Source organism: Sorex fumeus, unplaced genomic scaffold, assembly GCF_029834395.1.
Source record: "Sorex fumeus unplaced genomic scaffold, SorFum_2.1 ptg000131l, whole genome shotgun sequence".
In the NCBI taxonomy this organism is placed as follows: Eukaryota; Metazoa; Chordata; class Mammalia; order Eulipotyphla; family Soricidae; genus Sorex; species Sorex fumeus.
This window is the reverse complement of record NW_026606188.1, coordinates 10,006,318-10,020,924: the sequence shown is the minus strand read 5'-3', so window position 1 is coordinate 10,020,924 and position 14,607 is coordinate 10,006,318. Positions and strand designations below refer to the sequence as shown.

Here is a 14,607-nt window from a genome sequence, read left to right as displayed (position 1 = left end):
GAGCAAACCGACGATCAACGGGAGGGCCTTTACCTTTACCTTACGAATGCTGTGAGGCTGTGTTAAGAATAAATCAAAGCTACAAATTGTGTAGTTTTGCAATAAATGTCTTTGATTTCTTTTTTGTTTCTCCTATTTAACTATACATAGTGTTATAACTGACTGATTTAGTAACCTTGGATTCCAGTTTGTCCCCATTAGTGTCTATGCAATTATCTGTTTTGATGAAGTAAAGAAATAAATCATCTCAATTTTGTATGACGTGTTGACATTTATTGATTTAATATTCTTTAAAATCTCTCAAGGAAATGCTTTTTAAATTACAATAATAAGTGGACAGAAATTAATGGACCTACCACAACTAGAGCAATGTGTTAGCATGTAATTCACTGACACATTTTTTGCAAGTAAGTCTTATTTTCATTCCTTTCAGTAAAGGAAGTTATGAGAAGAGGCACCATGTAACCCTCCTTTTGTAATTTCCCCTGTTTATTTTCTATGAGCTAATGTTGGAAGACACTGCTTTATGGAGAAATAAAATTATTTTCTTTCAGACATTGATCATATACTATGTTCTCTGACTTCACTAGACTGAAAGTCCTTCAAAAGAAAATCAGTGAAAAAAAGATTTTACTCTAAATAATTCAGAAAGAAGAAATAAACCATTATGAATATAATAAATGATTAACATTCAGACACTTCTGCATTAATATTTCATAATAAAATGTGTTGTAATGAAACATGCATATATCAGCTTTACTAAATATATAAAAACATAGACACATAAATCATTTAGGTTACCTTTCTTTTCAAGCTGTAAGACAGCTGTAAGTATACACAGATAGGGCTATGCTACAAATAATTAGCCTGCTTCTTTTCATTTACTAATTCCATTCATGTTTTTTACCCAGCAGTTCTACAAGCTTTTGCTATCAATTTTTTTATAACCTATCTATCATCTATCCGCCTAAGAAATTTAGAGCAACTCATTATATCCTCTTTGTCTACATTCAAATGAATATAAGTAATATTTGTTATCATTTCTTCATTAATAATTATCAAAATATGTGCAAACAATATATAAGCTGAATAATACCTGCATCAACTTCATGTGTGTCTCTTTTTAGAAGAAAGTGTTCTTCTAAAATCAATAATAATAAAAATATTTCTCAACATGGGTCACATTAAGTTCATTTAAAAAAGTAGAGTTAACTGACTTAAATGCTAAATACAAAACCAAAACAAAAACAAATATAAAAGTTTATCTTCACATATAACCCTGCCATATCTAAAATATAAATGTACTATTTTTGTGGATTTTTTTGCACACATCTATAGTTCAATGTTGCTTGTGAAATATGAAATAAGTGATATAATAGCACTTAATTTTAATTGGCTGTAAATATCATTTTTAAATACATTTCTATTCCCATGATGCTTTGAGTACTTATACATTTCCATAATTTAACTTAAAAATATTCTAAATCATGGGCAGTCAAACTTTTTTTTATGAGACGGTTTAAGATGTTTAAATTCTAAGTATTTTAGAAAATAAATATTTGATTGGAATTTTATTTTAGAAAAATGATGCTTTTAGTCCTTTAAAATATCACTGGATGTTGAATATTCTTCTGGAAAAATTTTTCAATTTTAACACCCTAAAATATATTTTACCATTATTTATGGTTATTTTTATTGTATGATTTTATTGGAATTGAAATGCAAATTGTTGAAAAAATAACTTATTTTCTATTAAAGTCAGACACATTTTACACGAGAAAAGTTCTTAATAAAAGTGTTGAAAACATTTTAAATATTGTACACACTAAAATAAATTTACTTATTTGGACTTATTGCACTAAATTGATTTTTAGGTTAGATTTTCAGACTTTGGAAATAAAGTCATTGCAGGAATTATATTAGTGCTTCTTGGTAATTGGCCCTTGAACTTGTTTACATACAAACATGCCACCATACATTTATGTAAAAACATTTTTTAACTTCTGTAAAAGCGATAGACATTTATCCATTTCCTACTCGATTTCCATCAAAATATCAGTTTTATTTAAATATTAAGTATAGATATTTATCAATACATTCATTCAAAAGGCCACAGTTTCAAACCACAACTCCTTACTATTCTGATTAATCTACAAAGCACAAAGCACTCACCTAATTGTCTGAGGAAACACAGTATCTTTAACAAGATAGAAACCAAATAGTTAAGCTTAGACAACATGCACTCTCAGTTACACATCCTGATAATCACTAAGTGAACACATTCATGAATTTATTTGGAAAACAGGTTATATCACCTTCATTTTACAATTCCTAAATACATATGCTAGCAATCACCAAATAAGAGAGTTAATAATTCTATACAAGCTCTACCTGGGTGGTGTAGTTATGTTTGCTTGTCTTGGGGTGAATTTCTAAGCAGTCCTCAGGGACTCTGGGACCCCTGCTTGTGATAATTGGAAATGGATCTGTAGCTCCATACTTGGACTGAGGGTTCAATGATTCTCAGGCCCACCAGTCCCAGGATCCACAAGATAACCCCTAGGGGTGCAGCAGAGCCTCCAGGATGGTACCCAGGGACAGAGACAGAAGAGTCCACTTGGCCACAGAGGCAAACCCATCCTTTGCACATGGACAAGCTCCCCAGTTCTGGAAAGAATATTTTTATTTTTTAACAGAACAATTACCCTTCAAATTTTATTTTATTATCATTTAATTTAACATTTGTAATTTTAAGACGTACTTTTGTAACATAATTAGCTATGACTTGCAATTGCAGTAAGGTACATTAGATACCTTCTGCAAAGCAGTAGTGACAGTGAGTTTAATGTGAAGTTCTAAGCAGAGCTAATGAGGTGATTATTTGAGCACCTTTTATGTTGAAAGCAAATATAAAATTTTATGATAAAATCTTCACCAATCCCTTTAACATCTGCTTAAACTACTATCAATAAAAATACAACAGGTGGTTCAATCATTGGAAACAGAGTAATCAAGTCTGGCCTCTCTGGTTAATTAGTATCTTGAATGGGAAAATGAAAATTCAAGTATTTTATTACAAAAAGGAGCTTTGTGAAGTAGAAAATTAGGCAGGAGTCTAGGAAGAGTGTGTGTCTTGTAGATGTGTGTGTCGGTGATTGAAAGGGATGAGAATAAAACATGGAATTGGAAAGGTAAGAAGAAACTGTTGTTACTGATGTGATATATAGCCAAGGAGGAATTTATATTTTACTCTAATTGTTATGAAAACTACTAAAATTTAATTTTTACAGGAAGTAATAAATATACAGTTAAGTATTAAAAAGACCATTTTAATTGAATCTGAACTATTAACTAAAGAGAAAACTTAGGAAAATTAAGAAGGTATCTATGAGAGTCTTTGGTGGTTTAGGTGATGGTATAAATTAGGAGACAGATTCACTCAGCACTTAATTTAAGCTGAAAACAACATGATTTGTCTTATGTGCATAAATATAAAAGAAATTTTAAAAAAGTAGATATTACTCTTCATATTTTACCATAAAAAAACCTTGATGTTGGTTCCATATAGAGAGAAGAAATAGACAATATTAGAGACTTTATGGTTCCCCTTTTAGGGATATTAATTATGCCATGAAAATTCAAATGAATATTAAATGTTCAATTAGAAATATTAAGTAATTAATGAATCATGTAATTTGATACATGAATACGTGGATTATAGCGGTGTATAAATTTAATTGTACTTTAGTCATATGCCATTGAGTTTGAGGTTCTTCCCCCACCTTAATGTCCACTAATATCAATGTATTCATTACAATGCTGTCAACTCTTTTCCCGAGTATTTCTTTGCAAGACCTGTGGGATTGTGATTGAATACTCAAACTGACATTGTATTTGCTATTTTTGCTTTTGCTCTATTCCATTGCTCTCATCTGTTGATGAAAAGTAGTTCCCATGTTTGATGCAATATATATGCTACTAAATTTTTCTAGTGGAAGTTTTAGTTTTGGAAAAGAAAGCATCTTTTTCTTCCTGGTTTTCAATTGAGATTTGCCTCCAAAATTCTCAAATGGTTTTCTATTTTTAGGAGATTGAAAAAATTGATAGGAGACACCTTTAAATACAGAATTTAATTAAGAAACTCCTTCAAGAGTCCAAGTCATAGGTCTTGGACCACATTTTGAGTGGCATAATATGCCACGATGTATTTCAGGCATAGTCTTCATTACTCACGGATGCCTACTATTTCAGGAATTCTTGCCAGGGAGATTTTCTTACCTATGGCCCACAGTAAGTAAGAGTCATACATTCCATAAATATTTTTCAACCATGGTTCTGGATCAGAATTATCAGTGCTGATTGTTTCTGACCTTTGAGTTCAGGTTCTGTTATTTTTCATCTACATACAAGATAGTTAAAGATATGGTAATTTTTTAGCATAAACACAATATAATTCTTTTCATCTATCACAGTAACTTTAAATGTGGTTTGATCTTAATTTTTTGTCTTCAAGGAGATACTTCTCATAACAGAAAACTTCAGTGAGTTACAATCATTGTTGTCCTGTTCTATAGTGAACTGAAACTAGGGATGTGGATCAGCAATAAATGTCATTCCTACATGAATGAGGCTATGAGATTAATTACCAGGTCCACGAAAAGCGTTATTAGTGCACTGATTGAACATCACTAACTTAAGTTTGGTTTTGCCTGTAGGACAAGACTAAACTCAACATGGATTACTCTTGGCAACTTAAAATCTATTTTAAGACATTTATGTATAACTTAATTTCATAAATATTGCCATTATTTCTATGAAAATATAAAACTTATTTTGACAAATAAGAAATTTACTGCTTGATGTCATTAGGTTGTGGATCAGTATCTTTTATAACATGATACATTAGTAATAGTATTAGTATTAATAACATTAATAGCATTAGTATTAAGAATAATAACAAAGTAGATGTTGTGGATGAACCCAGAAAGACTTAAATTTATCAAATTGTGATACTTCACACATCATTTTCAACCCTGTAAACCCATTGGAATAGTCAATTTTTCTGTAAAAAAGGAAATGAATCAGTTTTGATTATCTCTGGAAAAAACAGAGAAACAATGTAAAATGAGAGTATTTTAAAATCTTGACAACTTGAACTTAAAGGATAGTTGGGTAAGAATTGGTTGATACTTTATTACCTTCTATATTCCATTTCTCTGTATTTTATTTTATAAGTTATTATTGCACTTAAGCTATGAGATTTACAAAGTTATTCATAGTTGACTTGCACACATACAATTTTCCCACACCAATCCTATCACCAGTGTCAACTTCTGTCCACCTATGTTCCCTTTTGCCCTCCCACCCACAAAATTATTTCCTTTACAGGTGCATGTTAAAGATTTGCAGTCGTCCATTTTCTTTTTTTCCTTGGTGGTGGTGGGAGTTTGGGCCTCCAGAGCAGAGCTTATGGCTTACTCCTGGTTCTCTACTCAGGTTTCCCTTCTGATGATGCTCACCCATGTGTGGTATGAGGGTCAAACCTGGGTAGACCATTTGCAAAGAAAGCATCTTACCTGTTCTGCTCTCTTATATCTCTGGATCAGAGTTTCAATATTCCTGTATTCTACTTATAAGGAAAAACATTTACCCTAGTAATAGAATCTGACTTTTACATCATGTCATTATTTCATCTCTAATGAACCAATATTGATACTATATTATTGACTTAAATTAATAATTTACTAAAGGTTTTCTTAAATATTTTCATAGTACATTTTTCTATTCTGGAATCTCATACAAGGCACCACAAGTATTTTTAGAACCCTCTTTGTTTTGACAACTTGCATTTTCCTTGTTTTTAATGAGATTACACTATGTTTTGGTGACTGGTCACTTATTTTTTAGAAGCTCTTCCTATTATAATTTAATGATTGTTTTCTTCATGAACAAATCATAGAGATAAATATATATATGCCTCTTGAAGAGCCTGGCCAGCTACCAAGAGTATCCTGCCTACACGGCAGAGCCTGGCAAGCTAGCCATGGTGTATTTGATATGCCAAAAACAGTAACAATAATGGGTCTCATTCCCCTGACTCTGAAAGAGCCTCTAATACATTGGGAAAGACGAGTAAGGAGAGGCTGCTAAAATCTCAGGGCTGGGACAAATGGAGACATTGCTGGTGCCTGCTTAAGTAAATTGATGAATAACGGGATGACAGTGATACAGTGATGATCAGTGGTGGTTTGGTGGTTTGGTTAGCACCACTAGAGGAAAAATAAGATTTCTATCATCTGTTTTGAGAGACACATGCTATCAACATGAATTGGTTTCTAACTGCTGCTGATTATCTCTACTGCCTGCCCTAGGTAATATTTGTGTGCTTTTTTTTTCTCCACGAAAGAAGAACTTTCTTTATGTACCATATGATTTTATGGAAGTCAAAACATGCAATCAAAACTTATGGTTTTGGTTAAGACATTGGAATCTCTAATTTCCTTTCAAATAACTACCTAAATTATTTGATAGCCTTTAGTGAATGATATTACACTGTGCTACAATATTAATTTATTTATGAATTGATTTATTTACATGTTTATTCTTATAAATTTATCACTTGTATTCAATGGTAATGTGGGTTACAATGTAATACTATAATTTTACTTTTCTTATTATTACAAGTTAGTTCATGCAAATTATTTCACTCCCTTCTTTGCCATCTTGTCCTCATTTATGTGTGAATATGTGCATATGATTATCTTGTTTTGCATCAATATAATATTTTCAGACTTATTTCTCTATTTTCTCCCCCACTCCTGATAAGCCTTTTTTTTCAGGAAACCTGGATTCTTTTGTTTGGAAGAAAAATGTACACTGAAATTTGAAGAGCTAGGACTAGGTCGTGACAAATAATTTTTGATAGCTCCTTGGAGAGAACTGTTGTCTAAATTGTGTCTAGCTAAGGTCCTGCAGAATAATAACTTACATCATTAATTGTTCTTGGTAGCATTTTGCCAGAGGTTGAAATACTCAATTATTTCCACATCAGAATTTTTGTTCATGTAAGAGCACATTGAATTACTAAGAAATTTGTATGCAAAGTATGTTAAAAAAAAGATAAATAATAGATAAAAGTCATGATACTATACCACCTCTTTCTCACACAATATTAAAATGTTAAATCAAAATGAAAAAAAGGCTGGATGTCATACTCAAGTTCATGAAATATATTGAGGATAAATTAGAGAAAAATATTCATGATATTGTCATCAGTATTGTCCTCAATGATTCGGCTTCATTGCAAAGAAAATAGAAGCAACACCAATCAAATGGAACTGCAACAAATTGAAACATGTTTCCAATGCAAAAAAAAATTTCTGAAATTAAAAGATACCCAGGTGAATGGGATAAAATATTCACATATCATATATATGATAAAAAGTCAGTATCTATCTACTTATCTATCTATAAACAAAGAGTTCAAGGTTAAGAAACTAAATAATCTCATAATAAAAATGGGAAGAGCAGATGAACAGACATGTTCTTAATGAGAAGCAGGTGGCCAGGGGGCATCTCAAAAAAGTGATCATCATTACTAGTAATCAGGAAATGCAAAGAAAATAAGACTAAATCATAACCTCACTCCATTGATAGTGGACTTACCACGAGGTCCAGAAACAATCAGTGTTGTCAGAAATGGGGTAAAAAGATACCCTCATTCACTGCTGCATAAGCACTGGTCTAGTTCCACTTCCATGGAAGACAGCATAGGAATACAAAAATTTTAAAAAGAGGGTTATTTCAATAGGAGAGAGAAAACAAAAGGGAATGCCCTGCCACAGAGGCAGGGTGGGATGGGGGGGATCGGTGGTGGGAGGGATACTGGGATCCGTGGTGGTGGGAAATGGGCAATGGTGGAGGGATGGGTATTTGATCATTGTATAATTGAAACCCAAGCAAAATGTGTAAGTCTGCAACTGTACCTCATGATGTCTCACTATTAAAAAAATGTTTAATAAAAAAAAGAGGGTTATCATAAAACTCAGTGATTCTGTTGGGAATTTATCTTAGGGGTGAATAAATATTAAATAATACACATATACAACTACATTTATAATAGTGCTACCTATAATAGCCAAGATCTGAAAATGATCCAAGTATCTAATGGCATATTAAGGAATAAATTGTAATGTGTACATACACACGCACACACACAAATACACATGAAATACTACAAAGATAAAATTTTGTAGTTTTCTGCCACTTGGACAAAAATGCAAGGTGATTCAGAAGGAGAAAGACAAATTACCATACAATTACACTCTAATGTGGAGTAAGGCAAGAGAGCAAAAGAATAGATAATCACTAACACAAAGAAACCCTCTGCCACTGCCAACAGAACTCAGACTGGCAAATGGGCAAAACAGGTGGAAGAGAAGGGGCCTGGGCACAGTGGTAGAAAGATACTGTTACTCGAATGGGGAGTGGAAAATCAAACATCAATTTAGTACCCCTATAATTCTATCTTGATCAATTAAAAAATGCACCTATAGTTGAATACCTTCAGTGACCAAATTTTATGAAGCAAGAGATTTTCTAAATTTAAAAATGCAAGGAGTAAAGTTTTAGGTAACGCTTGAAGAAAAGCATAAGTGTATAAATTGTATGAATAACTCAACTATCAAGTTCCTAGAGTACTGTGGAAGATGTAAAAAGCTCTATTCTCTGATCAGGAAGTTATCTGAGCTATGTGTGCTCTGAGTGGCAGGGTCATAAGTAGAGGCAGAAAAGTAACCCAAGCATCATTAATTTTTATTTTCTTCAAATTTTTAATTGAATGCCCATGAGATAGACAATTACAAAGCTTCTCATGATTCCACCAGTGTATATTTTCCTCCCACCATCCCCTAACCCCCAAACTTGACACTATGGTAGACATTTTCTTCTCTCTCTCTCTCTCTCTCTCTCTCTCTCTCTCTCTCTCTCTCTTTCTCTCTCTCCCTCTCTGTCTCTCTCCTTTTGTGCATTATAGTTTATAATACAGGTCCTAAGAGGTCATCATGTTTTTTATTGGGAAGGTAAGGTTGGAATAGTTCATTTAATTTTTTGTTTTTAATGAGGCGGCAGCTTTGGGTTGTTGAAGTGAATGCCGAGGCTTTTGGAAGTATGGGGAGTTGGGGGGAGCTAACCCATCCCTACCCTGAAAAGGCATGAAGATTAGTCATAAAACCTACATACCTGAATTTTTAGCAGATTATATCTCAGTGAAGTCTGTCTCAAAGAGTGGAGTCAGACTGGGGCATGGCAGCAATTTTGAATTGTAGAAGCAAGCAGCTGCCAGGGGCTTTGCTTAGGTGGGCACCAGGCTCACTTGTCCCACTCTTATTTACCTCAGTCTGTTCAGCCTGCAAGGGTCTGAGATTAACTGCAGCTTTTGATCTATTTTGAGATTTATTTATGGGTCTCTGAAGCAAGGCTGATAAGTGAGATGTATAGCTAAGCCAGTAGCAATTTGGGGTATCAGGAAGCCTGCAGGCACCATCAGGCTGCTGATATACTAATCCCGCAGGTATGCAGGTACGTACAGGATGACCTGCTGGTAAAAATCACCACATAAAGATTTTTTTAAAATAGTAAACTATTTTGAGTACTTTATCTTAAAAAGAAGAATAGTTTTTAATCAAGTTTTTGTAGAAGAGGCAATCAGGAAGATTTTGGCAATTGTTATAAGCAGTCTTGGGAATGGAAATCTAATTGTAGTGGTTTTTTATTTTCTTTTGTTGACACACTTAGGGCAGTGCTCAGGGCAAACCCCAGACTCTGCACTCCAACAGAGATCATTCTTGTCAGGACCATATGTAGTGTCCTAGATGGGTGCAAGCAAGTTAATTGTCCTACCTGCCATAAATCATTCCTGCACCCAGGAAACAGAAATGTTTTCTTTGAGTTCAGTGGTTGATAGCACAGCGGTAGGGCGTTTGCCTTGCACGCAGCCAACATGGCTGACCTGAGTTCGATTCCTCTGCCCCTCTCGGAGAGCCTGGCAAGCTACCGAGAGTATCTCACCTGCACGGCAGAGCCTGGCAAGCTCCCCATGATGTATTCGATATGCCAGACACAGTAACAACAAAGTCTCCAATGGAGACGTTACTGGGCCCGCTCCAGGAAATCGATGAACAATGGGAGGGCCTTTACCTTTACCTTTACCTTTACCTTTACCAGTGGTTGATGTCAAGGGAATTTTTATTTAGCAAAGTGGTAGACCTGCTGAGTTCTAAGGTTAAATGAAAACCTCCAGAAGTTACAGGTTTGGAGACTCAGAACATGAGAAAGGCACATTGGGAAATTTTCTCATCCTTGATTATATTAAACCTCAGTATTCTCAAATTAGAGTTAATGCACTGTGATATTTGCATGTCATCCTTCAACAGGGGCCATGCTAATCTTCTCTGTATCGTTCCAATTTTAGTATATGTGCTGCTGAAGTGAGCACAAGCGATAGCACAGCGGTAGGGTGTTTGCCTTGCACACAGCCGGCCAGGCCGAGTAGGGTTCGATTCCTCTGCCCCTCTCAGAGAACCTGGCAAGCTACCAAGCGTATCTCTCCCACATGACAAAGCCTGGCAAGCTACCTATGACATATTGGATATGCTAAACAGTAACCACAAGACTCACTATGGAGATGTTACTGGGCGCACTCAAGCCAATCAATGAACAATGGGACGAGTGCTACAGTGCTACAGTGCACTGTGACATAGAAAAAATAATTTGCTTAATGTTTCAAGTAAATGATAAAGTAAAAATATTGTATTTTATGATTATATATTTTTATACTGTGCATTTTCATAGGGTTTTTTGTTCCTATGTCTTCTTGGATTAGTGTTTTAGAGAAATTAATGATTACAACCGGAAATGTTGATGTTGAGTTCCTAGGGGGTATCACTTGTACTTATTTCTATGTTTTCTTAGTTCAGGTCTAATATTCCATCTTGAATCATTCTGGGGTTAATGCTTTGTGTGTGGGTGGTATGTTGTAATCTTAGCTTTTCACATGTGGAATGGTGGTGTGACACACACAATTTTGTTGTGTTGCTGGAGGCAAGTATACCTACAAAGATACTCAATTGTAGCTCAAAATTTCTGTAGTATTGTTAACCAGTGGTAATTTTTTTAATATAGAAAGGACACAATATACTTTAAAAATTGATGATTTATCCCTTAGGCATCTTTGTTAATAATTTAAGAAACTTCATAGATTATAGTAAAAAGGAAAATAAAAATTCTCCATCAGTCCTTGTCTCTGTCTATATGCCAACCATCACATTATATTCTAGTGGTGGCCATTATTAACACATTTTTTAATATACTAAATCCATTTATGTAATAACGATACTAATATTTAATGAATATATTATGGAGAGGGGGAAATCCTTGTCAATTTTATGATTTCTGCACATTTATTTTTTTATACAAAAGCTTTTGGGCATCTGTGTGCTGCTCACATACAACTCACTGAATGTAGCCATAAACTTAATTTTGCTAAAAATCAATAAATTTTGCATCTCTTTTGGTGTTGAAATGTACATAAGTTTCTAATATCTTTGAATATTTGCACAAAACTCAATTGTTTAGCATAGTGATATTTGTTAAATCTGTCTTATTGAGTTACATAAATCTAAACCATGTCCAGTGAAAATCTTTTTAAGTCTATTACTATCATTTTTTAAACAACTTTATTTAGTTTGGTTGGGTCACACCTGGCTATACTCAATAATTACTCCTGGATCTGTGCTCAAGAACCAATTCTGGCAGTTCTCTGGGAAGCATATGAAAGTGCCAGTAACTGAATCCGGGTACTATGTTTCCCGTCCCTTGTTGTTAGAACTTTAACAAGAACATATAAAATAAAATCTACTTAGAGGTCCGCACTTACAAGATCATATTAATTTGTACACACAGTTATTCTGAAATTTTTTTAATAGAAGTCTATTCCAACTGTTGTCAACACAGTAATTATTATTTATTTATTTATTTATTTATTTTTATTTTGGGGGCCACATGGTGGTACTTACTCCTAGCTTACTCCTAGTTCTGTGCTCTGAGATCACCTCTGTCAGGGCTCAGGGGGTCATATCGGTGCAGGAGATAGAACTGGGTCCATCTTGTTTAAACTCAGTGCCTTATTTGTTGTTCTATTCTTCTGGCCCTGCTGAATAATTTGCTTTGTTTTGTTTTGTTTGAGGGCTACATTCTGTGATGCTAAGGGGTAACTCCTGGCTCTGAACTCAGGAATCACTCTTGCAGTGCTCAGAGGACCATATGGGAAACTGGGGTGGTGGAGAACAAATCTTGGCTGGGATTTTGTGAATGTGACTAATACATCTCACCTTACTATTGAAGGTAGACTTTATCCACAAAATTTTATCAAATTGTTATTCAGGTATTTTTATTCCTTTTATAGTTGTGTTTTATTTCATTGGAATTTATTCTGTTGTGATATGTTTTTCTGGCCAGTTGACCCTATTAGCTAACTGAGAAATCTCTCTTTAATTTGATGTTTTTAAATACTCCTGCATAATATATCAAGTTTTTGTGATGAAATTAAAATGTAGAAGTAAATAACGTGATAGAAATGTTATGTTATTTAGAAATTTGCAGGTTTTTAACACCTTTTGAATAATTTAGTTTATACAAGGAAAGCTCCAGATAAACTTTTGTTAGAGGGACAAATGTTTTAAATTTTGCAATTATTGAAAACAAGGGCACTTAAGGGAGCTGAAAAACTTGTGATGGAAGATTATATATAACATTTTCAATTTTAACTTAAAAGTGTTTTATGTTAACATATGTACAAGAAAATGTTCTTTATATTTTCTATATCTTTTTGAATAGAAAACAGTTTTAGGAAGTTGCTCTGAGTATGACACACAGATTTATGGATCATTATTTATATTTGTCCAACAAAGCTACTCAGGAATTGATCATGTTTCATGTTATTACTACAGAGACCAATTCTAAAATACCAAATTCCTGCAACAAAACAATAATTCTGAGCATAATAAAGTGTTGTTGTGTAATAACATCCTTAGAGTGGCTAATTCGTCACTGCTTGCTAATTCTGTGGGACATTTTTCTTAGTCTTATAACAATTTCTTCTCTTGTAGCTTATAAAGTTGTACAATATATTATTTATCCCAACACAATGCAGTATAAAAACATAGGACATAATTTTCAGAGAAAATTGAATAATTGGACAGAAATGTCTATCATGTTCAAACTGCAGGATTCTTATCTCAATTAGATATACAACTAGACTCGCAACTTCTACTCTTCTAATTATGAACTCCAGCATCAACAGTTTATATGATGTGTGCATGCAACTGCAGGAGCTAAACTATAATTCCTGAGTTCTTGTCATACATACAATCCCATGTTTTCTTGCACATGTGGCACCTTTATTTATTTATTTTTAGATGCAGTATACCTTTGAGTATGAATGTGCATAAATATGAACCAGAAAAATGTATGAGAGCATTCTAGAGGGCAATATTTAACACGTCTTTGAAACTTAGCTTTCCCCTATTTCTCATGTGTTGAAAAATGCATTTTGTAACTTACCAATGTTGTGTAGAGGGAAATTGATCATATCGGGAGATTCATGAGTAGGCTTTTTCTCTTTCATAAAAAGAAGGAACATGAAAGAAATATTTTTTTTCTGAGAGTAATGGTAGCATGTAGAAATTCTCTGAAAGAAGAAATAGAAAATGTAACATAAGTAATAAAACAACATTAAAATTCAATAAATTCATCTTTCAGCTTCTGTGTGACTAAAACACATATTCAATGACTGACTCAAAGGGATGGTGAATGCATTCACCTTTAAGCATTTCAGGCAGACTTTTATGACTTCAGTAAATAATAGGGCCTGAAAAGAAAATAAAAAAGTAAAAGCAGCATTTTGTCTGGGAAGATTGGTCATCAGATGTTCTCCTCTGAAGACAGTCTTCATTTATTTAGTGCGAGACTTCAGGCTAGACATGGGGGCATTGATTATCAATACTTTTTACGGTGTCATATAACTTTAGCTGGGGGGTAACATCCAAAACAAAAGAATAAGTATATTAGACAAAATTATACATGAAACAAACACTTTATTTCATTTTGAAAATTTAACAAATAATTCATCTGTGTTAATCTGTTTATGGAATTCAATGATAGACTCTTACCAGTATTTTCACTCTTCATCCAGAGTTTGTCAAGATTAATTTATCTCATTCCACTGATACTTTGAGTCTCTTTGTTTAAGGAAAAATTATAATTTTTCACATTTGTAACTTTAAAATTATACCTAAGGACAATTTATAACTAAGCATGTGTAAAATGGAAATTTTCTGCTCTTCTCTAACTTGCAAATGCATTGCATACTGCTATATTACAATGAGTTATGTTGTCATTTAAAAGTAATAAAAAAGATAAAAATCAATATCGGTAGTAAAAAAGACTTTAATATATCTTACAGCTTAACTCATTCTTTGCATACCAAAATAAACATATGATATAGGCAAACCATGGCTCAAGTATCAGTTTCTGCACATACTCAGAGAA

General features: G+C 33.4%; 1 non-coding gene across 1 annotated transcript; it reads right to left on the bottom strand.

Annotated features, from left to right (window-relative positions):
- Positions 1-10,386: 10,386 nt before the first annotated feature.
- On the bottom strand, positions 10,387-10,495 carry LOC130015853 (U6 spliceosomal RNA). Its single transcript, XR_008791174.1, has one exon. It is a non-coding gene; the product is annotated as a U6 spliceosomal RNA (small nuclear RNA).
- Between the last annotated feature and the right edge of the window lie 4,112 nt (positions 10,496-14,607).